This window comes from Pteronotus mesoamericanus, unplaced genomic scaffold (genome assembly GCF_021234165.1).
Source record: "Pteronotus mesoamericanus isolate MK-2021 breed Mesoamerican mustached bat unplaced genomic scaffold, CSHL_Meso_final contig_177, whole genome shotgun sequence".
Lineage (NCBI taxonomy): Eukaryota > Metazoa > Chordata > Mammalia > Chiroptera > Mormoopidae > Pteronotus > Pteronotus mesoamericanus.
The window spans coordinates 369,307-382,641 of NW_026555073.1; the positions used below are offsets into that span (position 1 = coordinate 369,307).

Sequence of the window (13,335 nt, forward strand, 5' to 3'; positions counted from 1 at the left end):
TGATCAGAAATGGAGAATTTGCCCCCTCTAGAAAATTACAATATCCATCCTTTAAGTCAAAAGTAACAATTTCTGACTTGGCTAGAAAATGGTCCTACCTTCTTACCTTCTTACCCACAACAAAACTTCGCCATCAGGGTAAGTAATGGGAGGGACAGAGCTAGCTTTCTGAGAGTTTTGTTTCCAACAAGTTAAGCGCTAACACTGGATAAGAGATTGCTAAAGCCCTGGTACTAATGCATGTGTGAGATTCAAGTTTTTCATACATTATGTCGAGTTGCTGTCAGATGGATGGGCAGTACATGAAAATTAATGTGAGGGTTTAATTCAGCAGAAATGCATTAGATTGCTCGTAAACATTGGGAAGTGGCCGAGGACTTCCTAGGGCACCTGATAGACTGTATTTAACACACAGGAAAATTCAGTAAAATGATTGAATATAATATAAGTGCATACAGAATATTTTGCTACATAGCATCCGTCACCATTTAGAAAGCATCATTCATTGATTCAACAAATATTTATTGAATATTGTCTACAGGGTACTGTGAACATTCTAAAAACATTTTGCGCAGGTTAGAAGAAGTATAAGCAGCCTAAAATGACCTGAATAAAGAATGTAAAGGACGTGTAAGAACAACACTAAACACTAAAACCCTCAGCTGAATAAAAAATTTAGGCTTAACTATATGGTGAGCTATTTTGTTTCTTTTTATAGGAACTGTGTGAGGTCCCAAGGAGCCGACTTTGAAGGGGACTGAGGGGTCATTGCCTGTGCACAATGTTTCCTGTATCTTCTTCAATAAATGGCTCTATTTTTCATATTACATGGCTGGATAACTTCTGGGCAGACCTTGTACATTCATTCATTCCTACAGTCTATTAGTTTTGTTTTTCTGGAGAAAACTAATGCACAGGCATTTGAGATTTGTTAATTACCGATGTCATTGGGAAACATTGCACCTTATTCATGGCCTATACAAAGGAGGAGAAGATGGACACAGAGAGAGATCACGTTTCATAAATTAATATATTAATTGTTTTGTTCACTCACAGAAATCTCCAACCTGAACCCAAGTCACTGTGTTACTTCATTGTATTTTGTACCTCTTTGACACTTAAGATACTTGAATACCTTTCTACTTATCAATGCTAAAACCCTTAGAACTGAAAAAATCTTGACTTGTTTTGATAATCATCTTATACGGCTCTAGTTCTTCTAGATATTACCATGATAGCATCGAATCTTACATCATGAAGCCATATAAGGCCCCAATGTATGGGGCCATTCTACTGATATTATATATTGAACATGGTGGTATTTTAGAGGTCAAAACATACTTTCTCCTATTTTTCCATATTGTTTAAATTTTTGCAGGAACATACTATTTGTACAAAACATTTGCCTTATAAAATACTGAACTTGTGCTCGCCTCGGCAGCACATATACTAAAATTGGAATGATACAGAGAAGATTAACACGGCCCCTTTATCTTTTGGGAAGCATAGGTATGCTAGGCACCGTGGCAGCTTTGACTTCACAATTAGTTCAGCATTTAAGTCGTTCCGTTACCAGAATAATGAAAGTCTTTTCAATTCACATAAAACTCTTCAGCTTGAGGAAAGATCTTACATCATTTGTGTATTACCTTTCCATCCACCTTTCTTACTTTGATAACTTTTGTTGTAGCAAGGCCAAAAGACGTGGTTTCCCCTAAACTTCATTTTTAGACTTTTGTAATATTTCTGTTTAGGATGAAGAACGAACTTTTGGTTAGAAAACTGTATTTCTTCAAGCTTCGATAACCCCATCATGTTCTCTAATTAAGGCATTAAATAAGAGTCCGCTATGTCTTTCTTGCAATATATCTGTCTTTTAAATGTATTGTAATACCTATATTTACTGCATTTATGGTTTTCTTTCACTAAATGTACAGTGATTTTTTTTTTAAATTACATATCCCCTGTTGTTAGTGTAGTAATAAACAGATTTGGTAGGTATTTGTTAAAAAAAAAATACTGAACTTCATTTGAAAAAAACAAGAAAAAGTGAAATACAAAATAAACTACAGAGACATTTTCTTTTATGGGGTCCTATTTTTAGAGATTAAAAAATGTTGGATGTTGAAACCTGAAATGATGAACATGTTGCATCAAAGCCCAGTTTAGATGTTTGTTCTTCATTTAATATTCAATGAAAATTAGAATAATAAAAGTGGTTATTCCCCATATTAAGCACTTTATATGCTTTACCTAATTTGATTGTCAGTCAAATTACTCCTCTTATAAATTTTAATAAGCTTCAGTTTCCTCCATTACCAGCATACGGTCCTGTACTTAGCCCAGGACATGATAGATCAATGCAATTATTAACCACAGACATATGTCAAGACACCATAAGTATTTTCACATGAATTAAATTGAATGGGACATAAATCAATAACTATGTCAAGAAAACCAGACTCAGTACCTGAAATATAGCACATTCAGTGGATGGTGACAGGTAAGGAGTGACAGCAAAAGAACGACATATTGTAAACAAAATGCATTCAACCACAAGGAACGTTGTTCAGTGTTCCCGCAGCCAGTATAGTGAATATCACACACTTGTGCGCTCCCATTTTTCATGGTTGCTTGTTTTCGCGTTCACTTTAGAATGTATGCACGGTGTTTGCCTCATACATCACTGCATGTAAGAAAAATGCAACCAATGTAACTATATAGAGTAGAAAATGTCTTTGCTTGGGTTTTTGACGCCATCCTGCCACTTTGGACTTTACTAAAGCAATTATTGTCTAAGCTCAGTGAAAATATCACAGCAGTTGCTAGAAATGCAAGTATTAAATGTAACTGATGGGGTAGGGGTGTTAATCTAATTTCCCAACCAAACCTGTTGACTGAAACACCAACAGCATCTCAGGGAGTATATTTCAGTCAATGGATGGTATGAAACTGACCTTGTTCCTGATACGTTCTCCAGACATCATAGCTGCTTATCCTTTCCTAATAAGAGTACCTGCCAGACTGGAATTTCTTTGCCATCTGAAGGCATGAAGTAGATCCATCCCTTTTTAAATCCCTGCCATCCGAACTGAGTTTGCCTCGGAGGGCAAGTGAGCCTCTATATTCAAACACCTGTAATGAGAGGGTGCAAGGACTGTGATTAACATTGGTTAGGGACTATGTAGTTGTATCTAGTTGGAAAATAAAGGACTTCATTTTTTTCTTAAGTACTGTGGCTGAATATCTTTGACTTACTAAACAATGTATTTGTAACTCCTAGCATTGGCACTACTTTTTAAAAAATGACAGGACGCGTCTGTCTTGGGAAACTACTCAGGGTCTTCACAGGAAATGGAATTCACTTCTGAAAATGGCTCAGATTGGTCTTTCAGGTCCTTAACGATGTGTATACATAAATTTATCAGGTAGAGCTGATCAACCAAAATCCAGGAAACTACTGTCGCAGGAGGTTACTTTGTCATTATTAATTGGGTCATCCCTTTACCTGATTGATGATGATGACAGAGCTAAAATAGTTTGCCTTGGAAGTCTCCCTATAGGTTTGTAAGTATGTTATCATCTTCTTATTCTCATAACAATCTATTCAGCAGGGGTGTGGCAGGGCTTTTGTCGTCTCCATTTTGTCACATGGGGGGAAAATAAGGCTTATAGTTTTTTTTCTTGGAGCAATAAAAAATGAAATTAACACCATCATGTTAATTCGTTGCATGGGAAAGGTTTTTTTTACCAGTGCTTTGTTGAGCCCTGCAAAAAAGAAAGCTTATAAGTAAAACTTCAGAAAATGTGCATGTCATCAAGAGACACTTGACTGGAAAGGTAATGAGGCAGTTACCCCTTTGACACCAGTTTGTTTGGTTTGTCACTGTGGTTCTGGTCACGTGGTCTCTAACCTTCTATTGTGCTAAGTTTCAAACTCTTTATTATAAGATATTTAGTTAAAATAAGAAACGTGCACTTCTATCTTACTTCTAACAATATAGTGGAATCTACTTTCCTATTTTTCTATTTCCTTTTTTTTTTTTTTTTTTAATATTCTGTTCTCACTTTAAGGTTATTCCACGGTAAAATACCCAACTGTTTTCAACTTCTAAGTTTCCTTGTCATTGTCCAATTTATACATTCAAAATGTTTTCCTTTCAAGATGTGAAGCAGTCTGCTCCGTTTGGTAATTAGTTGCACTTCTTTGTTTCTTTTTTTTTTTTTTTAATTTGCAGGCTATTTTCCAGTATCATCTGTGTTTTCTCCCTAGTGTATGCCAAGAACGTAGAAGATTAAAGTGCTGCTTTCCTCATTAACTTGTTCAGGTCAGGCCCTTGGGTGGGGGGCTGTTTATATTTTCAAAATACCATCTGATTGTTTCTATGAAACTGTAATAATTATGATTACTCAGAAATTCAAGTGAAGTGCAACTGGTCTAATGGCAGAAATCTGTTTATCAGTCTAAATTACAGTAATTTCTCTCAACCAATGACCTCTACCACAGGCTGGCTACCACCCAGAGAGTTTGTCATTGATTCACTTTTTGCTTTTTTTTTTTTTTTTTTGGTTTAATAGTTTGTAGGTAGAGGACAAATGGTCATTTAGTTTCACAGTAATATAAAAAGAGTTGTGTTAAGTATTACTAGAAGCCAAAGAATAAATGTCTTTTTTATTGTACTTTACTAGTCACCATTTTGGAAAGATTATCATACTTTGTAATTCCCATCTACATTGATTGTGTAGAAATTTTTTCTATGGGATTGAATGATGGTTTATCGCAGTTACAGGAATGGCTTTCAAAATTGTTTTTCCTCAGCTCCGGCTGGTGTGGCTCAGTGGATTGAGCACCAAAGGGTCCCCAGTTTGATTCCCAGCCAGGGCGCAGGTCTGGGTTTCGGGCCAGGTCCCCAGCAGGGGTGTGTGAGAGGCAACCACACATCGATGTTTCTCTTCCTCTCTTTCTCCTTCTCTTTCCCCTCCCTAAAAATAAATAAATAAAATCTTAAAAAATTAAAAAATATTTTTTCCTCAGTGTTTCCCCCCATATTGCTTCTCCCTCCCTCCCTTGCTAGGATGGTGGATGTGGTTGCACTTTAACATTACGAAACACTTTTGGAGTTTGCAAGGGAGATGCTGTAGAGAAATGAGCAATGATGGGCAATTTAGCTTAAGAGTGACAGAAACATAAAAAATAGGAGTCAATGATAAATAGACGGTATAGAAAGGTGGGCAATAAAACAACCCAGTAATGGTTTTATAGGCATCAAGAACAGAAGAACAAAGAAATAAAAATTCACACAAATGTTTCTCGGCAAAAAGGACCCAGGAGTTAGGAAGCCATTGAAATAGAAAGTGAGACTACACATGCACTTGGGCTAAAATAACTGTGTCACTAACTGGATAAGGTGGAGGTAGGGAGCAAGTCATTTTAACTTAATACACATTTATTAAACATGTCTTACATGGAAAGCACTGACCTAAATTCCTGTGAGGAAACAAATGACAGTAGAGACTCTCTTCCGAAGTTCCAAGGGTCTCTCCCTTCGTGCTGTTCGCTGCCAAAGTGGTGGTTGGTGTCAGCTGCCTCCTGGACATCAGGTAGTAGCCACACGGGACGCAGAGCATCTTTTATTTCTGCGGACCGCCCTCCTCCAAGTGGGCAGACAGCTTTCTGTGGGCAATGGAGAAGGTCCTGAAGTCTTACATACTTGGAAAATGGTAGCACAAATGACTCCTCTCAAAACGAGCAAGATTTACTTCCAGTTCGTTTTTGTCCTTACGGTGCTTGCACATGTTTTTCAATAAAAAGTTTTTAAAAAGACACATTTTAACATTGTTTGTTTGCCCTTCCGGTAGGTCCCCATGAGACAAATAGATGGGAATAGATCTGGCAGCACGTACACGTCATAGACCCATGGGGAGGAAAACAAGGGCTCTAATGACACGGGAAACCAAAAGGCGTCGCTCAGGAAATGGTCTTGGAACTGGGCTTAAAAGGACAGAAGCAGATTTAGCTGGAAATGATCATGTGGATGGTATTTTCAGGCAGAGGTAACAGCATGAGAAAGGACATATGAAGAGAAAAGCAAGGGCACGTGACTGAAAATAATGGTCAGTGAGGTTGGAAAATTACCTTGAAGGGACTCCTTATCTTACGTAACAAATAGTTCTTGTGCTGCTACCAAACCCTGTCCCTATACTGCGAATATAGCACAGAGAAAGACGAAATCTCATCCTTCATGGATCCTAAGTTCCTGTAGGGAAAGCGAACATTTTATTAAAGTAATGAGATCAATACATAAGACCATTTCAGATCATGGGGGTGGAGGAGGCACAGAAGCGGCTTTTGTGCGGTAGGAAGAGTCCGTGTTTTATTGAAACCGCATAGGGGGCTGCTCAGTGTCCGCGGTGACAGGAACCTGCTTGAGAGTTTAGAGCAGGGCAGTGATTGATTTATTTTAAAAACACCACTTTGGCTGCTGGGTGTGCGGAGAACGGAGTCCAGAACAGGGGCAGCGGTGGGTGGCAAAGCTGTGAGCGGCTGTTGCAGTGTGTGCTGTCTGGGAATGCGGGCATCCGTCTGGCTTCGGTATGGGGACAGCAGCGCTTTCTGATCAGAAAAGTGACATGATTGAATGGTATCTTTGCTTTTACTAAACTGTATTTTACATTACAGTTAAATATAAAATTTAAATATAAAATTCGGGAGTAACTCCAGAGCTTGCTGCTTTGGTTGCCTTTATGAATTCTATATGTAGTTTTCTTGGGTTGAACTTAAAATACAATTAATTTATATAATAACTTAATTAACCCCATATGCTTACAAGCTTATCGCTTTGCTGTCTAAATTATACACCAGTGTTTCGCCACTTGAAAGCATGGGCCTCTCAGGACAGCGACAGAAGATGATGCACCGAGCTCTTTATGACTAACAAAGATTTCTGCTCATCTTTGATACAAAGTTACCGCACTTCCTTTAGAGACTTCAGCCCATTTGACTACATTACTCTTATTTAATTATGTAAATGGGTGTTCAAAATGTCTATTTAAAAGCTGATGCTTAAATTTAGTCAACCCTCAAGCACTTTTCACTCCACATACATGATAGGTTTTTTTTTAAGTCCATGGAAATCACTTAGGGAAGGCTTTTATTTAGCCAGTTTGTGAGTAAACATACTTTCTAACATTTTTTCCAAGAGTAAATGGGTCAGCGAATTAAGTTAGTGCATTTATGGGGCATTGGTCAAGAGACTTATGCATGAGATAATTCTCTAGATTGCAAAAACTCAGGAACAGTGTGGTTACCATAATAATTGTCACTTCCTTTGTAGTTACCTGATCATTTGGTATATTTAATAACAAGTAGCTAAGGTAAGATGACAGTTCTTGAAAGCTAAACACATCACTTGCAAACTCGAAGGAACACAGACATTAATTTTGTCAGGTGTTTAGCTGATTTCATCTCCAATCTAGAAAGTTCTCCAGATTTTATACGGTGTAGCAGTTAAGCACTCTTTATTGCAAAGAGTCTACAATAGCCAATATTTAAAGAAAAACAAACAGACTTTATTTTCTGACAAGGAAAAAAATTGCCATTTGGTTTTGCAACCCGGAAGACAGTGGCTACGGTATAATTCATATTAACAAGTCCCCATCTGGTGTGACAGCATAGCTCTGCTCTTGCCTGACTCAGCTCCCTGCAAACTGGACTTGTCAATCTCCGCCGAGGCCCAGGTCAAGAGAGGGCCATAAAGCAGCATCTACCTGAAAGTGTTATCTGGTCAAAGAACACTTGTCACAGTGACATGGAAGCAAACCTTTTTCAAAGGCTCTGAAAGTTGTCAAATATCTGTTTTCTAGCAGTTGGTTGTTAAATACTTGGATGACTCACAGGTAAATTGTCACTAGAAATTCAGTGTCAGAGGATCGGAGACTGCCATCATATTTTTTTTATGGCAGAGCAGCGGGCTTGCTGTCAATTTTTCTTTGCTTTTTGATCTATTCCTTTAGTGAACTTAAAAAAACTTTTCTTCTGATATTACTAAACTAATGTGTACTCGCTTCGATCATACCACCTGAGCCGATTATGACAAAGGGGAAATGTAACTGTGAGAAAGGAAGACTTGGTTCGCGTCAGAGATAAACTTTAATGGAGGCAGTAGAGCCCGTATTTTTTGGTGTTACTTCTGGCTCCCATTCTATACCTGTCTGCTTAGACTGACGGTTCTGAAAATTAATGATTTCGTTTCAGTCATGATGGATAACCTTCACACACATATTGGAGCGTGATGGAGAAATATCTGCTTTGAGGACCTACTATACAATTTCCCTCCTCACCTCAAAAAATTGTGTGTACCTTAAACAGACAGATATTTCTATCAATATATGGTTGGGAGACTGAGGCTCATGAGATAGATTTTAAGGAAAATACTTTTTGCTCTATTCTTATCTCTTTTCTACAGATAACGAAAGAAAAGACTGCTTCATGGGCAGAGAATCAGACAACCTAGTATAAAATCAGAGAGCAGAAATACATTTAGCTTAAAATTCCACTTATCCCCTGTCAAGTGTTTTCTCCCACCATTTATCAGTTTATTTCTTCTAAACTACCATAGGTTCTCTGTGTATTGAAACCATTTTTATACAGCACAGTGATGTATTACAGATGGATCCCGTTTATATCATTGACTCATTCAGTAACCATTTGTAAGATCACTACTTTTAAAATTTCATTTTTAAAACGACTGCATTTTTCATAGTATTTTGAGAAACCAAGTTATATTTACCTCTTTCGAAAGGGGAGCTTAATTTTATAAGGTGCCTATATATGTTGATTACTACATTTTAATTATCACAAGAACTCATTATTGTTAAATTTCATCTGCATTTTTGTGTACTACATTTATGCTCTATCTTCCATACACATTTAGAGGAAAAAAAAAAAGAAGACGCATGTTTCCTCATATAATTCCTGTTACCCCAACCCGACTTTTAATATCGAATTCAGTATAAAGCAGTAATGCCTACCTCAGGGGTAACAGAGAACTAAATTAATATTGGAGCTGGCTTGGTGGCTCCCTTCTCTGAGCCACTGTTACAATTAGAGAGAGCAGTGCGGAGTTTGGCACGTGTTTATATGTGTTAGTTCTGTCCCTTCACTTAGTTAAATTTGCTTAATTCACATAGTGAAATTTACTTGAGGATGGATCACGGGGAACTAGAAACTAAGAGAACATCGCAAAATGGCTACTGGCGGACCTCGGCTCTTCGTCTTTTCCACATCTTTATCTTCCCACACCTGCTGGAAAAAACAAAAACAAAAACAAAAACAAAACATGGTCCGAACTCCAATGTGAGTCTGTTTTTCTGGATGAGACGTAGCAGGAATTGGATGGGGGAGCTAAAGTGTCTGGATTGGTCTCTTTCCCTTACATCTTAAAGCTGAAAAGGAAAGTATAAAATGAAAGCATGAAAGTCATATTCTTTCAATGTGTTTTTTTCTCATAAACACAGCAGTATCCATATTTAATAAAGTCATCTTTTATTTGAGCTACTAAGGAAAAACAGGTAGATTAAATTATACTATGACCACTATATTGCGTAATAGAATAACTATAGAGAAATATTCCTTATTAACGTAAACATCTTATAATAAGGGGTCCTTGGATTTGACCAGTTATCTACGCATGGGCACCTAGTATGTGATTGAGAGAGAGAAAGACTGTAAAGGAATTGGAAGCCAAGGAATGAATATCAACAAAAGGACAGATTTAAGAAAATATATAGAGTGCACGCCAGGAATAGCAAGTTCTTCCACTTAGTTTCGTGTATGTGTGTGAAGAGTAGTCAGTAGAGACAGGGCCGAACCATGAGATTGGGGTCTGGTCACCAGTTGGTAAAATTCCAGATGGATGAGGGACATGCTACTTGAACGGGGAACAACCAAGGACTTAGGCCAGCAGGTTGCTAGTAAGATACTGTACTTCCTGCTGTGCCCCGTTGTTTTCCATTCTGAATGTTGTCACGTGTATCTGTATGTCCTGGCCCATGTCTTCCCCAGAACTTGAAGCCGATGCTATTTCCCAGTGTGTTAGAAAGAAGCCTCCACTGCTGAAGTCTCTAGCGGCCATTGTGATGCTGGCCGGAGCTTAGGTGTTCTGTATTGCTCTCACCAAGATATTTTGCTTTAAATTTCATTAATTGTCTTTGCAAATGAAGTGTTTCCCTTGAGTGACATTTTTATGTTAAAATTATATTGTATTTGATTTCAAAAGCAACCTAATTAAGGAAGACATCCTGTATGAGATTTAAGCCTCACCTCCCAATGGAATCATGAAACAGTTAGAAAAATAATGAATTGCATCTTATATAATCTTTATTGCTACTTTAAAAATGAGTAATATATTCAGTTTGGGTTGAAATAACATATCCCCAAGGAGCAATTTGTTTCCACAAATTAGATTGGTTCTTCGGATACAAGATTATTAAGCATGAAGGAGGAAGTCATTGGACATTGTGTGCCCTGTAGGAATAGGTTTCTTTTTCAGAACTGAGCTCAATTCACTGATTGAACGCAAATCCAGCTAATAGTGAAAAAAGGGACAACGCTGCTCTTTTTCTTAGCGATTCTTGCTTCCTTTTTTTAACCGCCTTTTGTTGTTGTTGTTGTTGTTGTTGGCGGCTATAAGTTGGGTAAAACAGCTTGACCCTGTTTGCTTCTGAGATTCTTAAAATTACTCAGGTTAGTGGCAGAGACTTTAGTAAAAATTCATTTTGAGTCATAGTCACATCTATGACTAATACATTACAGATAAATGGTTTGGTTTGGTTTTGAGATGGCACTAAAATAAAATATCTTTTATTTTCCATCGTCAAGTATAAAGTTTTCAAGATACCAGAAAGCTTACCCACCAACATTGTGGATGGACTGAAATGAATAGAATGCTATTTAGTTGTTAGGTTGAAATCATTAAATTTGTTAGTTTAAACAGGGTAAGTTAGGCTGAGTCTAAAACATTACTGGCTTTTTATCTTTATAATAGCTAAGAAAAATAAATAAAAGTGGCAGAATGTTGGAGCAGGAGGTAACATACAGCCACACATTAACTAACTCCTGAAAGCCTTCTCTGCACAACTACGGAACTTCTTGCTCAGAAGTTCCCAGCAAACTCCATGTATCTTGCTAGCAGGGTTCTCCTGTATTCTAGTTTGGGGCCCTTCCAGTTTATGCCTCATGTTGTGGTATAATTATTACCAGCACCCCCTTTTCTCTCTCATGTGTTCTAGTTAATTACATGGATTGCTATTAAATATATAATATGCTTACCTACTTAGTGCACTGAATCAGGTCATATTCTTATCTCTAAAAATCACTTATCCCTAAAGGCGAGTATTAGTAGTAAATGGCATTACCCTAATTCGCGTATGCCTAATTCACGTGACCTCTTCTAGAGGCCTGAGGTGGAGATATATCCGTCCAAAGCACGGGAGAGGCACAGATGGCTGAGCTAAAATCATGATATTTACCAAGAACCCAGTTCAATATCTACAACACCTGCCCTGGCTGCCCTGATATCTGTTCAATCTTTCATTATTCTCATCCCAAAGCACAACCTATTTTTCTCCCCCAATGCTGTTTGCATCCCCGCTTGGAAGCTATTATTGCTCCTCATTGGGTGAGAGCTGGACATATTTGGAAAGTTCAGTTAGGGAAAAATAATTTTGCCGAAATGTAAAGACCAAAATAAAATTTCTAATCAAATATGACGCTCTAAGCACTCGTCTAATGTGCATTCTGACTGTTTATTCTCCTGGCGAGGGGACCCAGGGTGCGCCTTTAAACTGTGAATATGGGACCTGAAATATGTTCCTGGGGTAACGTGATTGTTTTCAGTCCCCATTCTGTCCCTTTGTGTCCTACACTCGAACACCTGCCATGAATATTCTTTCCTCCCCTTTCCTTCCTGGTCTCTTCCTCCCTTCCTTCTCTTTCCTCGTTCAAACTAAACATCTTAGTTTCTTCAAAATCCCTCAAGCGACATAAGTTTGACTCTTCTCCATACAGTCTCTTATCCTGTAACAATCAAAGGAAGCTGAACGTAATTTTCTAGATACTGTCTGATGACTCAGTTTGAGTGTGTGTGTTTACTAAAACAACCAAGAATAAATTAGTGATTTGAAAACCACAGTACACTCTTGTCTCACAATGGAGTTTCCTCCTGACCAGAAGTCTAAAAACTTGTACCATCTAGAGAGCGAGGTTTGCTTTGTTCTGTACTAGTGCTTTTGGGGTTTTGGATGCAGGTGCAGGAATTTATCTCAAATCCAATTAATTATTTTAGCCCCATAAGAACGTCCTTGATCCTGATTTGATCATCCACTTGATTTGCTACCCTTTTTAGCTTTTGGTCAACTTAAAACCTGATAAGCATGTCTCCTCAACCTTTGTTCTAGGCATTGGTGAAACCGTAGGGAAAAAATAGTACTCTGACACGCCATGTGATATATTTCTCCACTTGACACTGACTAGTCAGAATGTCTTAAATTAAATCATTCAGCCACCTATACTTTATTAGCAAGTAGTTCCTGTATGTCCATCCTGTGCTCAAAGCTATCTGAGAGAGCTTCTGAAATGTCTTGCTGAACCTCAGATACACTGTTTATAGAATTTCCTTCATCTATCAGTCTGGTGACCATGTGGGAAAAAAAAAGATGTTAAATAAGGTTAGAAATGATTAAAAGATAAAGTCTTTTTCATTTATCCTGGGTCATTAGGAAATGATCCTCCAGAAGAGCCGCTGTAATATGAAATCAAGGAAATCAGGTTTAGCCGGAACTGGACAGACAGGACCAGAGACTGTTTAATAGCAGCCAAGCCTTTCTGAGATAACACAATACTGCAGGCGCTGTTGGAAGGCAAGAGAGGGTCCGCTGCCCTAGACCTCAGGGTCTGATTTCTCCCCTGATTCCACTGGCAGGGCCTTTGCCGAGGCAGCCCATTTGAGACCATTCCCCAAAGAATATGTAATGAATGTAATTCTACCTGAGCAAGCTCGTGGGCTCTCCCTGCCTGGCCCCTCCGACGTCACCGGACAGCAGAAAGCTTGTGCCGCTGGAAGGGCTTCAGTAAAAATCCCTGTTCTAAAAAAGGGTCCTGTGCTTCTCAGTGTTTGTCTTCTGTTTGTCATCACTCTTGCTAACAACCTCTTGCCGGGGAACAGAACAATGCTTTGGCAATGACCCAGGGTATTTTGTAAAGACGTCATGGGTAATTTAGAAAGATATTAGATTTTTTCACATTTCCCGGCAGCAGCGGTTGTCGCTCAGTGTCGC

The 13,335-nt window shown here is 38.3% G+C and overlaps 1 pseudogene; it reads left to right on the forward strand.

The window, feature by feature from the left end:
• Positions 1 to 1,425: 1,425 nt before the first annotated feature.
• LOC129065410 (uncharacterized) lies at positions 1,426 to 1,489 on the forward strand (annotated as a pseudogene).
• Positions 1,490 to 13,335: the final 11,846 nt, after the last annotated feature.